This window comes from Stegodyphus dumicola, chromosome 7 (genome assembly GCF_044657685.1).
Source record: "Stegodyphus dumicola isolate Sdum_Otavi_A_Nest chromosome 7, ASM4465768v1".
In the NCBI taxonomy this organism is placed as follows: Eukaryota; Metazoa; Arthropoda; class Arachnida; order Araneae; family Eresidae; genus Stegodyphus; species Stegodyphus dumicola.
The window spans coordinates 36224499-36244372 of NC_140774.1; the positions used below are offsets into that span (position 1 = coordinate 36224499).

At 33.9% G+C, this 19874-nt stretch overlaps 1 long non-coding RNA gene across 2 annotated transcripts in view; it reads right to left on the reverse strand.

Moving 5' to 3' along the window:
- Nucleotides 1-19874, reverse strand: part of LOC146996155 (uncharacterized) — an 88560-nt gene that overhangs the window by 21685 nt on the left and 47001 nt on the right. Inside the window, exon 2 of one of the 2 annotated variants that reach the window (XR_015041966.1) lies at nt 19695-19835. The exons of the other annotated variant lie outside the window; for it this stretch is intronic. This is a non-coding gene — a long non-coding RNA (uncharacterized LOC146996155). The remainder of the gene's footprint in view (nt 1-19694; nt 19836-19874) is intronic. 2 annotated transcript variants of the gene reach the window in all.

Here is a 19874-nt window from a genome sequence, read left to right on the forward strand (position 1 = left end):
GTGTCGTAATTGTTCCTTTACAATGCTCTTTTTTGCAAATGCTTCGTGCCGGAAATTTTCAACGCACTTTTATCGTTCCAACACCATTTATAGTTTTTAACGCGCTGACCAATTTGCGCGGGAAATTTTTAAAAAAATTTCGCTGTAATCGTAATTGGGAGAACTATTGTTTTTAATAATCTCAAACGCATGCCTTCAAATAACAATATCTGAAATTTCGATTATTTGAGCGGATAGGACGCTAGAGGTACATCGAGGAATGTTTTATGAACACTCTGTAATTTAAGGTAAAATATTTTAAAGTTACATTTTCCCTAAGGTTTAGTGATAATAAAAATTTAAAAAAACAGATGTAATCAAATATGAATATATTAAGCAATTTAAAAATTTGTCGCCTTAGCTCTCCGAAAGGAATCGCAAAATTTAATGTCTTTAGTAATAAAATGCAGCGCTGCAATTCGGAGCGAACGCCAATGATCTGAAAAGTATGCAGAATGCATGATCTTAGGCAATACTCCACCGCTACTCAAATGCAGATCAATCGATAACTGATTGGCGTCTGCCTAAAGAAATAGCTAAATGAAGTCGGAAAAATGGCCAAATGTAATCCTGAGTAGTATATAACCTATAACTGTTGGGATGTTTTAGGTACTGTAACAGGTTTATTTTTAATATAAATATAATAATTGTTACTTAAAATGAGTTTTTCACAAAAGTAATTTTATGCAAAGATTTCATAAATGTTATCTCAAAGACATCCTATTTTTAAAACGCTCTAAGTGATTTAAGTTTTTTAGAGCATGTACTAAAAATAATTCTATTTTGTGGTACTTTTCTGATGGTCGTTTTGTATTATAGCATGGGAAATAAGCCTGAAAATCTTACATTATTCTTCGAATCATTTTGCATATTTAAACATTTGTTTATTGCAGTACTTTGAAATAGTATATGCTCTAGAAGGAAGCACATACTTATTGCGGTACTACTGTTTGTCATTAATTTCAATGTTTTCCCATACAATATTTTTGAAAGCTTTTACTATTTCCTGTACTTAAAAGTTTCTTAAAGTAATGATTTATTTCAAAAATTGCTCATTTTTAATGCTTACGAAAGATAAAGCTCAAAATATCTTAAATATTTGCAATATTATCTTTCTTTTTGCTCCGAACGTGCTCATATACTTTTAAGATATTCTCAAATTAGCACTTATTTCCACTGTCCGATCTGAAATGCAAGAAACTAATACCAAATTGCCCACGATTCAGAGGATGTCCACGTTTCTTCCATTTATATAAAGCACATTTTCAAACTCCACGCAGCTTATAAACTGAACTAAAGCATGTGATATTTTCTTCCAAATTTGCTTCCTTTAACCTCGGCTTATCTTTCATTAGTTGTAATTCCTACATAGTATGTTTACAGTAAGTATTATCATCGCTTACGATAAATAAGTTAAAATAGCAAAATTGAAGTAGCATAATTTGCAGCAGCATAAAATTGCATTAGCAAAATGCGGCAGCGAGTCTCGACACCCTGAAGCTGTTTTTGTTCCATTAATTTCAGAATATGGTAGAAACCATCAGCCTATTTTTCACCAGAATGGAGCTCCACCAAGTTATAAAAATTGTGTTAAATTTAATTTTTTAAGAAAACATTCTGGTGAAAGTGGACCCATTCTTTTGCTTGAAAAGCCTACAAATAACCAATTGCTTAAGATCGCTGAACACGGGTAATCACCCCGGATTGGTTACATATTTAAAGTTACAATAACAGTTTTGACTCAGCAAAGCAGGTAACTCATAATCATTTGAATCTACCAACTGATTATACCATAGTATTTATTAATTTAGAAGTAAAAAAAAACAGTTATAATTGCAGATTTCCACTAGACTTGTTTCCATGATTTTACCAAAACATCAGCCTCAGCTGCCAAAGTGCAAATGCCTCCATTTGTACTTTTGCAGCTGAGTTTACCGTCCCTAAATTCAGTGAAGCGTAAATATAACAGCTTACGTGCGATTTAGCTGAATGGAGGAAATACTGACCACAGTAACTGAGTGGCTGAAAAACATAAGCATAAATCTGTCAGTAATGCTTAAAATTTGAAACTGTCCTTTGGGCGAAATTTTTCCTTCCCAATTCCGATCTAAATGAAATGGCCCGTTAAATAATAATTCCATAAAATAAAATGAGGGAAAACAATACAATTAAGAGAAAAAAAATCCGTTACTTGTGCTTCCTCTTTTCACGCTTTTCACCTTCGTGAGAAGCTAAGGCGGAAATGAAGTTGGTCAAAACATTTGCTCTACATTTTAGCTCTTTATCCTCCGGCTGCATTCCTCTGACTTAATCTACAAAAGTCTCTTTACCGCTGTAATTAGAAATTGAGTTGTTTTGCAAGAAGTCGCATTTCCAAGATGATAAAAAGCATTGAAGCACATGAAAGCTTATTTTGTTCTGCACACATAGCGGCACAAATCCGAAAGCTATCTATAAAATTAAGAATAAGATATTCCGATACCGAGATTAACTTTTACTGACGCGTGGGCAGCATATTGGAAGTAAATCCACGTTTATTCAGAGTTGTAACATTAAGAATTTAATAACGAACTCTACCGAATCAAGTAAAGGTGTTGGATTCAGTGATCTGAAAAAGCTCTCATAATTAATTTCTTCAAATATAATCCAGGGCGATAATATTTGTTGGCAACAGTTTGAAAAGTGAAACGGACATTCAGAATGATTCGACACAAAATCGCAATACTAAAATAATAGTCCCTCAGGGACAAAGCGCCTTTGGATTAAAAAATGCTAAAAATTTCCTTGTTATTCCAAAACAAAAAGCTAACAATTTGATAGTCAAGTTCAAATTCTAGTTTAACATCTAAACGGCTTTAAACTAAACAGTGAAAAAACAAGACTTGGTTTGAGAATAAACCTCTAGAAATTAAAAATACGGAACACAAAATCAGTTATTTTTAATGAGTTTTTCAAATTAGAATAGCGCTAAAATTAAGAACTAGAAAAGTTAGGGCCAAAAATAAGAGGAAAACTTGCTTTGATGCTATTTCATAAATTAACGCCACATGGAGCCTTTTACAGTAATTTAAAAAAGGAAGGATTCCAAATGTAGCAATGTATTTCTTTAAATGGACTGCTTGCACCCGAGTCATGAACATATATTTTCCCCGCGTGAAGTAGCACCAGCAACTGTATTGCTAGGATAAGGAACTTGCGTAATGAAAGCAATAATAACTTACTTAAGTGACATCTGTCTTACATTAGGATTAAAAACGTGAAACTTGGGTATCGGTCACGAACGTTTTCGTATTTGCAAAAGTGGCTCTTTTTGTTCCATTAGATATTTAACTTTTTTACATGAATTATTTTAAAAGAAAATATAAATTACCTACGAATTCTGCGTTTGTTTAGAAAAATGAGTTTTAATTTTTGCCCGTGTCGACCAGGGATTCAAGTAAGTTATTAATCACAAGTCATATCACATCTTATTAATCACAAGTCTCACGCCTTAAAAAACTCATTACAAGTCGAATGGCTGAAGGCAAGAAACACTTTATACAAGTTTCATTCCCTTGCACATGAAATAAGCTAGTTAAATAACATGAGGGTTGTAGTTTTGCCATGTTCGGCCCAAACAATTTTTTAGAAATTTCTATACCGAAGTACTTTATTAGACAGCCAGTTTTGCATCTTTCTATGAATTATCCATTCTTCATTTTAAGGACTTTATCTGTTTAAGATTTCAAAAACAATTTTAATATACCATTTCTCATGTGGTGACTTCACTTGCCACTCGAATATGACACCTTAATGCTCGAGGTCAGGAAGTGCACTTTTGTGTTGTACAATTACTAATTATAAATGGCGCCATGAGAACAAGACCAAATAGGGTATAACGGTAGCAACAATGCTTGGACCCGATGCCGTATCACATTTTATTCATTATTTCAAATACATGCGGTAGGGGAGTTGAAGATGCTAAATAACAATTCCAACGTTTTCCTTACCACAGAACATTTAATAAAAATAACAGAAGAAGGTACATTAAATCGAATCACAGTGCCGTTTGATATAAACAGGATTCTGGATAGGTTTTTACCAATCTTATAACAGTAGCTTAATGCCTACTCGCACTTGCTGTAGTATTATGCAGTTCAATTTACCCCCTCCTCGTGAAAACATAGTTCATATTTAACACCTTCACGTGTAGACCTACTTCTAATCACCTTCTCGTGGAGACATCTTACCACCTTCGCGTGGGATTGAAGACTGCCTATGTCATACTCCATTTTCACCTCGCTCTCGCTGCTGGCGCATAGGTGAGGCCCTTTGGTGGCTGTGTTGCACTTACGGATACCATATATATTAAAACTTATGTATAACTATAACGTTGGTAAACTACTCCAAACATGCTTTAAGGATTTTACCAATGGTATTTTAGTTGTTGAAACAAAAAGACCTGTTCTAAGATTTTCTAACCGACCAACTCTTAACCAATAATTTACATCAGTAAGCATATGCGCATTACCCACATGCAAAGTTTATTTTGGATAAAGGTCTCAAAACATTTATCTTACAGCCTCGGTCGTAATTCTTGCCTTGATTTTGATTCATAACTCAGATTACCGGTTTTGGAATTCCACACAGCACAGGGCTATGTTGGAAAGAATGCCTACGTACTTCAGATAGGTCTAATTCACACTGCACAAGGGCAAAAACACGAAACTTTACACATAAAATTAGTGAATTCAAATCACTAAGAATTATCTATTTATTTGAATACACCTAAATATCTGCTTATTTGTAGGTATGCATTTTTGATATGCTGAAAGGAAAGTAGCTTCCACAAACACCGTACAACCAATTCACTCTAGAGGATTCCAACTGTGAACTACCAGCGATCAGTGTTCTTATTCACTCAGCCGCTGCTGGACACACTAACAATCGACCGGATCGATATAGAACAGTGGTATTCAATCCATATGTCGCAAGCCCAAATGGGTCACAAGGATGCAAAAATTGTAAATAAATTTAATTGAATACATCATTGGCAAACTTTGGAACAAAATGTCTGGTTTTTAAAATATGAAATACGATTCTAGGCAGATTAGTCTATTTTTAGAACGACTTCAAATATATAGACTATCTCTGATTAACTTGGTTTAATTTGATTATGGCAAAGTATTCTAGAGCTAACTCGAAAGGGAAGAGATGTTTTCATGGTGGACTATTTTTATAGAAAACTCGCTCGCATCCACATTACTCATGGGACAAAAACGCCCATGCAGCCAACTTGTTTGCTTGGAATCGAGCCTATGTCGAACTACCAGTGTTCGAAAGTTTAATTTGGCCTGGATGTGCTTCCAATGACTCGTATACTGTCTATAAAAAACAGCTCAACAGAAAGTCTGCAGCTGTCTGTTGCCGAAGAAACGAGCCTAATCCATTTTCGTGAAGGTGTCATGAAGTATTGCCTTGCAGCTTCCCATCTTGGCGCGTTTAAATGACGAAATTCGTCAAAACCAAAATAAAGCATTCACTTGGCTCATCCCTACTTCAGATGTATCAGCCCTGCTTCTATAGCGACCGCTACCAACTAGTACTAGTTGTAAAGGCGAGAGCGATACTCCTAATAGACAGCAATATCGCGTTCATTTTCAAAGAACGTACTCGTAAACATTTCAAAGAACATTTCAAAGTTCATTTTCAAAGAACGTACTCGTAAGTGATGAAATCGCAGGTTCTATTTACCGTCAACGGGGCACATTTTTGTTATTTTAAATATTCATTTGGTTTATAATTTCATATTAGTATTTGGTTAAATGAATTGCTTTCAGAGTTACAAATTTTTAAGTTCTCATAGACAAGTAACTAAACACTGATAGCATAACTGAAATAACTGGTAATGAAAAAAACCGGAAGAGCCTTTCGAATTCGACTGCTTTAACTTCTGAAACCGACCAAATACATTTGGTGACTTCTGCCTCTACCGACATAAAGTAAAAGCAAGGAACGGTTTCGTAAATTCGAATATGAATTTATAAAATATGGTTTGCATGTAGTGAAGATGATGAACCAAGGGCTAAATGCGTTCTGTGCTTGGCAGCACTGTCAAACGAGTCACTGAAACCTAATAAACTGAAGAGTTATTTACACACCAAACGCTCAGAATCCAAAGATAAAAATTATTGAATTTTTTCAGAAAAATATCTGAAATTTAAACACTTACTGATATTAAAAAAATCGCTGAAGGTTTCTTACGAGTCGGGAGCTATTGTTTAGCTGAAACTGGCAAGCCGTACACAATTATTGAAGAGTTAATTATTCCAGCAGCCCAGGATATAGCAGGTATTATGTTTGGCGGAAATGAAAAGCAGATTTATTAAATACTACTCGTCATCCAGACGGTATAGTGGATAGGAGAGCCTTCTGCGATACGGAAGGTCCCGGGTTCCAGTCCTGGAGAAGGCATGGCTGTAATTAGCCATCCTTTCATAGGAGATAACAGTGACCCACCTATTAGATACTTCCACAATAAAGTGGGTAGTACTTCGGGCTTTAGTGGTGGTCAATTTTTTCACAAGGAACTACAATGGGCTACGGAAGAAGACATCTTTTGGTAAATTCTTACATCACAGGAAACAATATTTCTTGATAAAACTGTGGTGGAGGGTCTGCAGTGATTGAGTTCGTGACATGGTAGGAAAAGACAGCGGGTGTCTAGCCCGAATCAAAGAAGTCACTTCCAATGTAACTTGGGTTAATTTTGTGATTCATAAAGAAGCTCTTACCACCGAACTAAAAGTCGGTCTTCGATATTGGAGTTACAGTAATAAATTTTATAAAGATGGGTTCTCAAGTATATTTTCGCAAATGTGGGGAGAAATGGCAGCAAACATCAATAGCTTTTTTACATACAGAGGTGAGTTGGCTTTCGAGGGTATGGTTTCTACCAAGACTGAGCGTAAAGATGAAGTGCTTATGTGTTTTTATATAACAATCATAATGATAATAAAAATTTCACAGTTTTTAACCTACAAGGAATGGCTATGTAGGTTAGCTTATTTAAGTGATATTTTTCTCAAATTGAATTATTTGAATAATTTAAATCTTCCGGGTTTGGTTTATTTAATGATAAAGCATTTGAAGGATATCTGCCTAAGGGAAATGATATGCCTTGGTAGAGGCCTTTCTAAGGGAAACTGGCTCGAACATACGTGACACTCGGGGAAAAGCCACGAAAATGCCCATGCAGCCAGCTCGTTAAGCAATTCAATATATTCATAGCTAATATGAAAATCAAAGGCCTTTACAGAAAAAATTGGTTTGTGGTGCCCATACTGCAAGAAAATTTTGCAACATTTTCTACCTTAGATATTTGGTTATAGAAAAACTAAAAGTTGTTGAATCAATTAAAGATAACAACTGTCTTGATTGATCTTAAACAGTAATTTAATAACAATTTTCTGAAAGATTGACTCTTAATGGATCTGAAATCCTTTCGAGTGTGTTTTATTTGAAATATTTTTTCATTCCGTTTAACCAAAAAACTAAGTTATCACTTGATGAATTCAAATTTGTCTTCAAAGAATTTGAATTAGACAATTTTTAGTTTTAAGCTCGAAATGAATATTCAGAACTGTCTGATACAGCTCTAAAAGTTATCATTTGGCTCACTGTATATATGCCAAATTGTATTTTCCTAATTTCTCTATTTAAAAATCTGACTATCGAAACAAACTAGCAGTAGAGTCACTTTTAAGACTTAAACCAGGGTTTCTTAAACTGTGGGTCGTGACCCCAAGGGGATCGCGGGACCTGCAGCAGAGGTTCGCCAAAATTTTAGCAGTTTTGATATTTTTTTAACTTATTATAATAATTTTGCAATTACTAAATATTTTTACACTATGTATCTGAAAATAGATAAAGATCAGACAATACAGACAAAGGAAAAAATGAAAACGTTTCCACGCATTCGTTTTATAATTTAAACGTTCGTTTTCCTTGTTTTGCACGTGCCGCTGTCATTTCGTCTGTTACTTATTTAGAATTTTCACATTGGTCTAAGTCTTAAAATTAGAAAGTAATGTTAATTACCTAAAACTGCAATAGTATATTACTGTACAAGTGAAAAAGTTGAGTTTCACTCACGCGTGTGTCGGATTTGCGAAATACTAATGGAGTCCCTCAAATTTTTTGTAAATATTATGGGGTCCTGGGGGTCGCGAATAAACTCTAATAAAAAGGGAATAAACTCTAATAAAACTCTAATAAAAAAACTCTAATAAAATTTGCGAAATACTAATGGAGTCCCTCAAATTTTTTGTAAATATTATGGGGTCCTGGGGGTCGCGAATAAACTCTAATAAAAAGGGGGTCGCGACTGAAAAAGTTTAAGAAACCCTGGCTTAAACTAAGCAAAATAGAGATGCATATCACTGCTTGGAACCAAGAAACTGGCCACAGTCACATTAAATGTTTTCCAATTGCAGTTTTTTAAGTTGAATTTTTTAAATACTTCCTACGTGTTATAACGCCATGTTTTAATTTATAAATGATCAAGACTAATAAATTTTTCAACTAACTATTTGGTTACTACAGAGTTGATTTTTAATTTGCAGTACTTACTATCATACTCATTTTTGTTTTGTATGAAATTAAAGTAAAGTAACATCTCCCTGATTTGTCCCTGATCACCTAGTTCTAGCTTTTGAGCAACATTTTGCAGCCCACAGCATATGCGCAAACATTTTCCGGTGAGCTATAAACTAGCTAGAAACATCTTTTAAACTTTACATATATGATGTAATACATAAAAACATTGTTTATTTCTGTTTACTCACTCTATAGTAAGTATTGCTGTCAGGTAGCTTGAAAGATAAATTTAAAATTCTACTTTATACCGAGTAGCAACTGGCAAAAATATACATTTTAAGAATCACTTTTTGTTATAACACTTATTTGTATAAAAAAGATACCCGTATACCAATGATTATATTGTCAATCATTATCGTGTTTTCAGCTAGGTAATAGATATCATAATAGGTAGAAGAAATCTGAATTCGAATTCCGTGTAAAACATCCACAAATTTAGCAACTTTTAAAATCACGTAAAATCATGGAAACGATTTGCTAGTTCGTTTTCTAATTTTCACCCTTCACTGGTTCCAGGGTTCACTGGTTCCAATTGATGGCTTCCCTAACAACTGATATATAAATGTTACAAATACTTTAGAAAAAATTGCCATATATATGCTACAAAAGAATAAACTGCATTGCAGCATTTTGTTTTTTTGTAAACTTTGCAAAAATTATATTCATTAAAGCATAGTCATGCAAAACTCGCAAACACAAAGCAGGAAAAGACCATAAACGATGAGTCATGTCTGACGTATCGTGCTATAGGAATAAAAGATGCTATAGAAGATCTGACGTATCGTGCTATAGGACTACAACTGAACATTAATTTACTGTTAGAAGTGTTGTAAAAAAAGGTTCAACGAGACATCGGCATAAAATAAGATTAGAAGTGGACAGCTTCGAATATTTTCTGCAAGGGAAAAACGTGGCATTTTCAGAGGTTAAGAGAAACTGTAAAATAAGTGCACCTCGGTTAGCCAAAGATGTTGCCAATACTTCGCATAAAACGTTTAGTGTACAGACTATACGGAATGTTTTACATGAAGGAAGTTATTATGGAAGGCCAGCTAGAAACATTTCAGTTCAGAAATAAACAGGAGAAAGAGTTTAGATTTTGTAAAATCTGTCAATTTAGCAGACGATTTTTAGAACAGAGTTATATTTCCCAGACGAATCGAAGTTTAAAATTTTCGGAAGAGATGGACGACAGTATGTGTGGAGAAAGCCAAGCTCTGAAGTGGAAAAACATCATTTAACACCGACTGGGAAGTATGGCGAAGAGAGCGCCGTAGTTTAAGGCTGTACAACAGCCTCCCCCAAACGGAGCTGGTAATCTGTACTTCATTGATGGTATAATGACAGCATGTACGTACATTGACTTACTGCGCCATAACTTGAAATTCAGTGCCTTAAAACTTGGCTTAGGAAAATCATTAGTGTTTCAACAAGGCAATGACCCTAAGCATACAGTGAACCTCACCTGGGAGTAGTTACTCTATAACGCTCCTTGCCAGTTAAAGACACTGCCTCAATCACTTGATATAAATCCACTTAAACATTTATGAAAATTTATTGAACCTAGAAGTCAGGAAGCGAAATTTCGTGTAAAGATGAACTTAAGCTTATACTCCTGCAAGAATGGCACAAAACTCCCAATAGTACAACCAAGACAATAGTACAATGGTTTTCTCTATGAGAAATAGATTAAAAAAGCTGATATAAATGCAAATGGCAGGAATACAAAGCATTAAATTTTGCTCCCACATTTTGCTGTATATTTTGTGTAAAACGTATACTAAAATGAAAGTGTCATTAGTATTTGTATGTTTATTACCTCCTGCGTTCTTCATGTCCAGCTAAAATTGTCAAGTATTTCCTTTGTTAGCTAATATGATAAATTATAGGCAATTGCCAATACGTTTTTTACCCACTGCACTTCTCGGCCATTTTTCTAAAGAGAAACTGTTTGATATTTATATTGCATGTGAGGAAATGCACAAAAACATCATCACAGTCAGCCCGATCGGAGGAAAGTGAACCCAAACATCCCTGTTCAGCAACCTTATTAATTTAGCTACTTTTATTATTTTTAATGGAAATATTGAAGAAAATAGAATTTCTCAGCGTTGTAATTTTAATCACTAAATTATTTTAAGTACTTAAATTTAAATGTTCTATCTTTTGTAAGCATCATTAGAGCAAACTTTCTCATCCATTTCACCCACTCAGAATTTCTAGACTAATATTCAAGACAAATTTGTACATAAATTACTACGAAACTAACGAGCTGCGGCCAAAGCAAAACTTATATATTCTATGCATATCTGAAAAAATGTATAAAAATATTTCAGCATAAATGAAACGAGTTCATTCTTTCCAAGCAACATCCAATTCGCAAATAATGTTTGTTATCAAACCGGGAAACAAACACTTGAGATTAATAAGCCAGACGTCATGATTTAAATTTAATGTAATATAACAACTTTTTCTCAATACCAATAAAAGAAAGTAGCAATAACATATCGTGTCAATTACCTAATCCGAAACAAAAAAGCGCTATTTATTTAAAATGCTGACATCAACGAAACAATTTTGACATACATTGACGTCACGTGAAATCGCGTACTTTCTTCAACGTCATAACATGACCTTATATAAGAATCATATTGAATGTTTGACAATGCTATTTTTATTTCATATTTTGTAAAACTTACAAAATTTTTATTAACAAACTCTACGATCTGAAAGCCAACAGTGGCAACACTTCGAAATAAAGCATATTTTTGTATCTCAGCGTGCGAGATTGTTGGTTGAAAAAATTCGTTTAAATATTATTAGCTTGCTCAATGCTATGTTTTGCAGAACTCCAGGCTGTTGCACAGAACGCTTCAATTCCGGAAAATCCAAGGGGAGAAATATTGCAACTGCCATAGTGATCACGAAAACTCGTCCCGCTATATAAATTACTAGCACTTATAAATCTGTTACCTAACCGTTCTTTGAAACCAAGTGTACAAGTCTATTTTGTCTCTTATTATAGTCGGTTAAATGCTCATGCTTCATCAATAGTCGCAGGACATTTCTATCTCCGACTAATTTATTCTGATAAATAGTTTAACATGTTTCGCATTCAACCACATGTCTAGACAAAAGATGAACCTTCTGATTTTAGTTCCAAGATGTAAATGTTTGCCAATTATTTTGTCTACTATTAAATAAAGAGGTACTTAAATGCATTGTGATTGTATTGAAATTGAATTTTCTTCTAGACAAGTATGAAATTGCTTTAAAAGCTATGTACAAGTATTTTACACATGTAATCGTTTGTTACTTTCTTTCCCTGTTAAAGCAGTACTGTTTATTTTTATTCTTAGATTATGCAAGTCAAATTCAGAAATATTAATGAAATTAATGGTAAGTTTATTCGGTCTTATCTTAAAAATATTCAAACCTCAAAGGATCCAGCTATCAGAAGATAAATAGCAAAGCTTATTCGAAACAAAAGTAAAATCTTTTATGTAAACAGTGTGTATCATATCTGGATACGTTATCTTTGTTTTACATGAAAGACAAGGAACAAAAAGTAATGCAATTTTTAATAATCTATCCCTCATGTTTATGGAGACGTTAATATGCTTTTCTGGTGATAATTGTTTGAGAAAAAAAAATGTTTGTTTTAGCAATGCGAGTATGAAAAAGAATGAAGATAAGAGGGAAGTATAAACAGAAAATTGATTAGAGATTGATGTCTGACAAAAGTGTTGACTGGCAATTTCCAAGATTATCAAGGTAAAATATAGTAATCTATCGCTAGGCTGCATTTTATTTTACCTTTGTATTGCCTTATTTTTAATGCTGAAAAGATTCCATTTAGTTAACGGTTTACAATACTACTTCGATGTACGATCCGTTTCGAATAGCGAGTATGCAGCGGAACTGATAAAGGAATCCTGCTAGTAAATAATACGAAACTACTAATAAATACCATTTATACTGATAGAATAAACAACATTGTTTCTAGAAGAATATTAGAATTCAAAGTTCTTTACAACCACCAGCGGGCCAGCATTAAAGTTTCTGAAACTGGTATTTTAGTCCGGGACTCTAATACCAGTGAATGGGCTAGCTGCATGGGTAGTTTCGTGGCTTTTCCCTGTGTAACGTCTATACCGGCCAGTTTTCCTTAGAAGGTTCTCCACGAAGGCATCGCTTCTATTAGGCAAAGAGCTCTCCTATTAAATAAACCAAGCCAAATCTTAATCGAAGCGTTTTGATAACTTCCGCCCAATATTAATCAGCATCTTTCAAATAGTGACGTCCTGTAGGACTCGCTGTTTCTGTGAAGTACAGTTCAAACCTTTTAAACAGTATTCACAATTCAAAAATTAGTGGAGCCAAAAAATCTTTTCTTCATTATGTGTTATTGGTTTTATGTTTATGCGGTTACGGCAAAGCCTCGAAGGCTATCTGCCTAAGAGAAGGAATGCCTTCGTGTAGGTCTTTTTAAGGGAACCTGGCTCGTATGCATGTTACACGTGAGGAAAACCCAGAAAACGCCAATGCAGCCAGCCCGATAGAGGGATTCGAACCTCCGACCGAATTACCAATGTTCTGCTCGGCCAATGGTGAGCTAATTTGTTTTAGGTATATGCTATGTATAACGTCATTTTATGATTTGAATCGGTACATAAATATTAATGCGCTAAGTAGTTAGATTATTTGAACACGGCAAAGTACCTGGAGGCTATCTAAGAGGAGGGATGTCTTCATGGAGGACTTGAGGGAAACTACCTCGCTTTCACCTTACAGATAGGAAAAATCCTGAAATCTTATGAAGCAACCAGCTCGTTTTGCCCTGGTCGAATTACCAGAGGTCTTAACCACTTACCTCACTTCACTAGTGAGGAAAACAAATTCGTTTACATTGTATTAATTACTAACACTAAAGTTGTCAGTATTCAAAATAGTTTTCGTCCAGTTACTCAATTTAGCATCTAGTACCGTCTAATTATCAAAGGCATTTAAAAATGAGCCCTTGGCGATCGAATAAATACCGTAGGAAAATGATCCTTTCTGATGAAAGCGTAACCATTCTTGCATCACTAATCGAACTTTGACTTCACCAAGAGCTCTGTTCCATTCATAAACATACCTAATTCAACGAGTGGAAAGACTGTCAAACACCTCCAACACCCACCGTAAAAGCTTAAGTCACCCAGTCTTGGGCGATAGGAACCAAATTGAGTATCCCTCCCTAGACGAATAGAATCTCCTATTGATGCCGGTTTTTCATTTTATCACTTCATTTATATATATATGTATATACGGTTCATACCTCAATCACTACGTTCAGTTCTTGTAAAACAATCAGCCTGTATAGAAAGATTTATCAAAGCAGTTCACTGGTCTCTTTCAAGGACATCACCATCGTTCCGAACAGTGTCCAGTGTTTCTATGCGTGCCACTATTTACTGGAAGCTAGAGATTGTAAGGCCAATATAACTACCATAGAGGCAGTATTTACCGGTTTTTCCCACTGTTTGGCATATTAGGTATTTCTTATACCAGGTAATTTTAAACCCATCAGAGCTTCTAAGCAGAATATAGAAGTAATGAAAATTACGATATAACCTCTATTGCTATCGCGTCTGATGAACTAAATGATGAGATGTCTGAAGAAATTACGTTTACTGTTAAGTAGAATATAAACTTGCAATTGTCCTTTAATACCGGAGAAAAAGAAAGCAATAAGAGTTGTTGGTGCAAACGTTAAGTCTGCTTTTTGAGTGCATTTGAATTTACATACATTGGTATACACGATAACGATTGCGAAGAGAATATTTAAAAATATTCATCTACAGTTTTGTTATTTTACCTTTTGTAGGTTTCTTAGAAGAAAACATTACTGGTCTTGCCTCTTTTGTGAAGGCAGTAATTCTCAGATTGCGTGGATAATGAACAATTCATAAGCCTAATGTGTTAGAATTTATGAAAAGGCCTTGGCTATAAACATTTCTGGCGTAAAAATATAATTAGTTAAAATATAACAATTAGATACCCAGAACCCGCATCGTACTAGGTAAACGCTAAAACGAAATTTGCGTCCTTTGGTATCTTCAACTTTATGTCGCGTAATTTTAGTTACTGTTTGTAATCTTAAGCTGATTTCTTCTGCCTTTTGTTAAAAGATTAAATTCCTAACTTTACTTTCCTTGTATCTTAAGGAATCTTGTGAAGTATGGCCATGTGTAGATGCATCGTTTAACTTGTTAATGAACATCGCTTTTCACGCATGAGAAAACGCGTAGTAAACAAATAGTGTAAACAGATATAGTAAATCATGCGTAATAAATTCAGTCGTTCATCTTAGTTCATTTACTCAGATTCTTTTAAATAATCCCTTCCAATAGTTGTCACAAATCTACAAATCTCATGCTGTGCATAAGCTTAAAATATTTAAATAAACAATTAAAAATTAATAATGGATATTAAACTGGATTAAAAATTAATATTTTGGAAAGCATATTTTGATTTAAATCTGAACAAAAGAAACCAGTTTAATGCTATAAACTCATTTGTTTTTTCTGCCCGGTGTGAGCCAATTAGTTCTCGAATGGTTCCTCATGTTCCTTGACCATAACTCACGTTGCGGAAGAATAACCGTAATTAAAATTTACGGCCAGATAGATGATACAAATTGCTGCATTGCATTGAGAAATCTCGTTCATTGGCTTATACATAGAATACGTTACACATATCCTATATTTGAATTATTAAGTATGTAATATTAGATGAATTGTGCTTAAATTGCATATTGCTTTCAGATTAAGCTGCATACATAAAATCTTGTACTCTTCTGTTATTGGAACGCGATATGTATGTGCGCATATATATAGATGTATACACACGCATACATACGAACATGTATGCAGGCACTTATGAATACATACATTCATACATATATACATTTCTGAATCTGGTCCTGATAACAGAAGAGGGTTGATCTTTACATTATGGTAACTTGGCGTTTTTTTGGCGAAAATTTCGCGACCAACTCTCCTACAGCAACCCTCGATTTTTTTTTCCCCGCCGCCATTTTGTCTTCACGAAGTAAAGACATGTTTCTTTTCTTTTTATCTACTGAACACTTCTTCCAACAATCTAGTAGCCGAATTACACTTATGCTAGAAATTTTATCAAACAAAACTGCTTAATCATGACAAATATTCACTGCAAATTTGGGAAAAAGTGCACAATACCATACTCCTTACGCGTTTTTCAAAATAACACATACACACAAACCATGTACACGGCGACTTATTTTTACTTAAAAAAACATCCCAGAATTGCACAAAAATGGCATTGCGCACACTCTTCACTATATCCATGTACACTGCTTTTTTCTCATAAATTAGAAAAATTTCACGAAAATACATGACAATTTTCTCAATCTTTAAACCCGGTAAAAAGAACATATATGAAATTACCTGATCGCGGAAAAGTATTTACCCTTTACAAATATGAACATTTCCACATATAAAATAAATAAAATATCCAAAAACTTTTACCTCTAAATCATCTATTACATTATACACGTCAACGAATTCATACCGCAAGCATTACAAATACTTAGTATCAAATATTTAAATTATTTCCATGCACGTTTATTTCAACTTAAACGTATACCAAATTCCTACAAACATAAAATTCACAAAATAACTATCATTTCTTTAAAATATAATTAAATTCAAAAACACTACTTAAAATATAAATGAGCACATACATTAAATTAATAAAAATTACCTTACAATCCTAATTACTTTAAACTAAATCATTGCTAATAACAATTTTCCCAATAATACCAAATTCCTTTCCACCTTACATTTAGAACAATGCATAAAAATAATATCCTCAAATAATTAAAAATACTAACTTACCTAATCTTCTTCAGAATCTTGATTACGTGTCCGATAAACTTTTCTTTAGTTACGGCCATGGGATCCAAAAATTCACGAACACTGTTTCACACAACACAGAATAAACCAAATACAAAATTTCCAGATTTTTTCCCGATTTCCCCCCCTTTTCCGATTCAAGAACCGTAATTCGTCCATTAATATCACATAACATATCCCATGATCTCTCATTTCCCTCACACAAAATAATGCGTAATCGGAACTGAGTACTGCTCACATTATTACCAAAGTCCCAGGTAGTAACCTTTATCGCCTCCAAAATGTCGCCAAACTACCAGTTACCATATTGTAAAGATCAACCCAGAAGGGTACACAAAATCCTATTTAATAAAATTTTACTTTACGAGTTCCAAAGACTAACAATTTTAATCAATATTTTCCTTTATTGCTTCATTCCTCATAGTAAACTGCAGATTTTACAATGAAATCAGGTGATTTCAAGCCAAAGACTACAACAATAGTAAATGAAATAATCGTTATTTAAGAGATACAGAGTGCATCAGAAAAATAGATACGCATTTTAAACTGTCACAGAAATTTATTTTACACCTACAAGGTTAGTTTTCTGGGGAACGTAAGGTTATAGTTCGATATGAAAACTAAGTGTACTTTCTGGTAAAACTGAATGTTCAAAATGGTGTTTTAAACAAATGTTCGAAATGGCGGCCTTGGCGGTTCGAAAAGCATGGATAAATTTCTGAGTAAGAGTCACGACTGATTCCGTATTTCATACTAAAGTGTCCGAACTTGAAGGAGATTCGTTGAATCTTTTGAAGTTTTGCGTCAAAATTCTGTATTTCTGAAAAAAATTTACCTCAGGTTTTCCGCAAATTCCACAAGCGCATATTTTAAAATTAAAAAATAAAATATTCAAACATGACGACGCTAAGTTGTGTTTTTGTCAGTGATTCAAACAGTGCCGTTGGCGAAGCCTTGGCAATCTGCGAAATGTTATCATCGAAGAAGTTCGTTCTGTTGTGAAATTGTTGACAACAATTTTTAACAATTCAGCAAGGATGGCTGGATAATAAAAATTGTGCGCAATTATCAATTTTATATCCGGACAGTTATCCCAGTTTCTGTAGGTTTTCCTACCCTCTCTATATCAGTTTTCAATCCTTTGCGATAACCAGTTCCAAGCCCGGCTGGTTTTAGTTAGAAGTAGATCTGGGGTGATGTTATTGATCCACACGATATCGCAATTTAAACAAGCCGTAAAATAAAATTACTACTTAGTAAACTTAGTTTTAGCAACCGCTTCGGTAGAATCCTAGTATACGGTGCAGCCTTGGCGCGAAAATTATTGCCAACACCAAAAATGATCCGAAGAACGTCTATATATATATATATACTATATACATAGTACGAGTATATACTATGTTTAACTATATATTTTCTTTGAATGACCCGTTAACTACTCATCGTATATGTCCCGTTTTTACTGCTCATCATAAAGTCGCCAAATTCCGTGTGCACCGGATACTAGGATTAAACCAAAGCTTCAAGTATCAGAGAAAAGCTACCTATTAGCTTTAAAATTTCGAAATATTTTATACAACCGACATAATTTAAACGCAACATTTTTTCAATGCGTTAGCTTTACAATCATCGACAGATGTATTAGTATTTTTAATTGATTGAGTCTAAGAAATGGGTTACCTATAAATAAATTTAAGGGCATCATTTTCCAATTCATACTAAAAAGTAACTAACTTAAAATAGAGAGAAATTCCTCCTAAAAGTATTTCTAGGATTTCTAAAGGTTTCAGCTGTAATAAACATCAAAATTTATCCAAGTTTGCTTTATGAAAGCTATGTTTTTTTTTGTAGCATCTTTAACAGTTCCAGACATCATAAAAATAAATTCACTATATTCGACTGTTTTGGTTTATGTGATTACGGCAAAGCCTCGAGGGACCCCTATCTGCGTAAGGAGAGGGACGCCTTTGTGGAGGACTTTCTAAGGAAAACTGGCTCGTACACACGTTACACATTGGAAAAACCATGAAACGTCCATGCTACCAGCCCGTTCGCGGGATTTGAGCCATCGGACCGAACTACCAGTGTTCAGCGACTATTGATAAAATTTAAGTTACGCCAGAAAACCGAAAGTTTCTTTTGTTGATTCAGTTTTCCTAGTATGAAACCTTAGTTCGGATTAAAAAGAAAATTTTACTTTTAATTATGCATCGCTAATTTAAGAGAACTATAAAATAATATTTGACAATTATAGCTAAGCTTATTTGATTATAATTATGCTTTAATAGGAATCCTAATACTTTTTCCTTAAATAATATGCAATTTTAGAGAACGATACCATTCCCAACTGGGGCAGATTCTCGCCAGAAATGTACAAATGTACAACTTGGAGTTCAAGACTTGCACATGCTAACTTCTGGAGGCTGAAAATGTGTATTCTTGAAATACGTATTCCTCTAAATACATATGCGAGTTATATACAACATATTATTAGGTATGAGTTATATATTATATACGTGTTTTACGTTGAAAGAGAAAATTATCTGATTCAAGCTTTCGTATTTCAGTATGATAATCCAGGTCTTGATAAACTGCACTCTGGCGATATCTTGGTAATTTTTTGAGCCGAAATAATATCGTCAGATAATTATAAACGAAATAAAATTAATTTACAAGCCAGACATTCAGAATGAGAAAAATTCGTTTTATGATTACAGTAAGAAAGCGCTTTCTTCAGAAGCTACGTTACATGGTAATTAAGGGAAGTAAGCGATAAACTTATTTCTGAAATTTTTGCGCAATAATTAAAGAAAATGTTAGAAGTTAACGGGAACATAGCCAAATATAGTTGATATTTTTTATCACTTAAACCTCAGTTCTAACTCGAATACAAAAAAATGAACTCTGTGACTACATTCATTACAAAAAAAAAAAAAAAAAAAATTCTTACAAATGGCCTTTTAAGTTATCTTTTTTTATTAATAGATCTTAATGTGGTAATTTTAATAATGAAACTCAAGCATTACAGCTTTAATTAATGAAATTATCGTCAGGAAGGAAGATTTAAAACGAACTTACGTCGTCCTTCATAAAAGGCCTTTAAATCCACGTCATCCGGTTTGGGTCTAATCCCATTTGCACAGTACTGTACAAGCTTGTCACATACTATGCAACACAACATTACCAGTCCCAAAGTAGTTAACACCCGGTAGACGTCTTCTGTTACAGAGATAAAAACAAAATAAAAATACATTAACC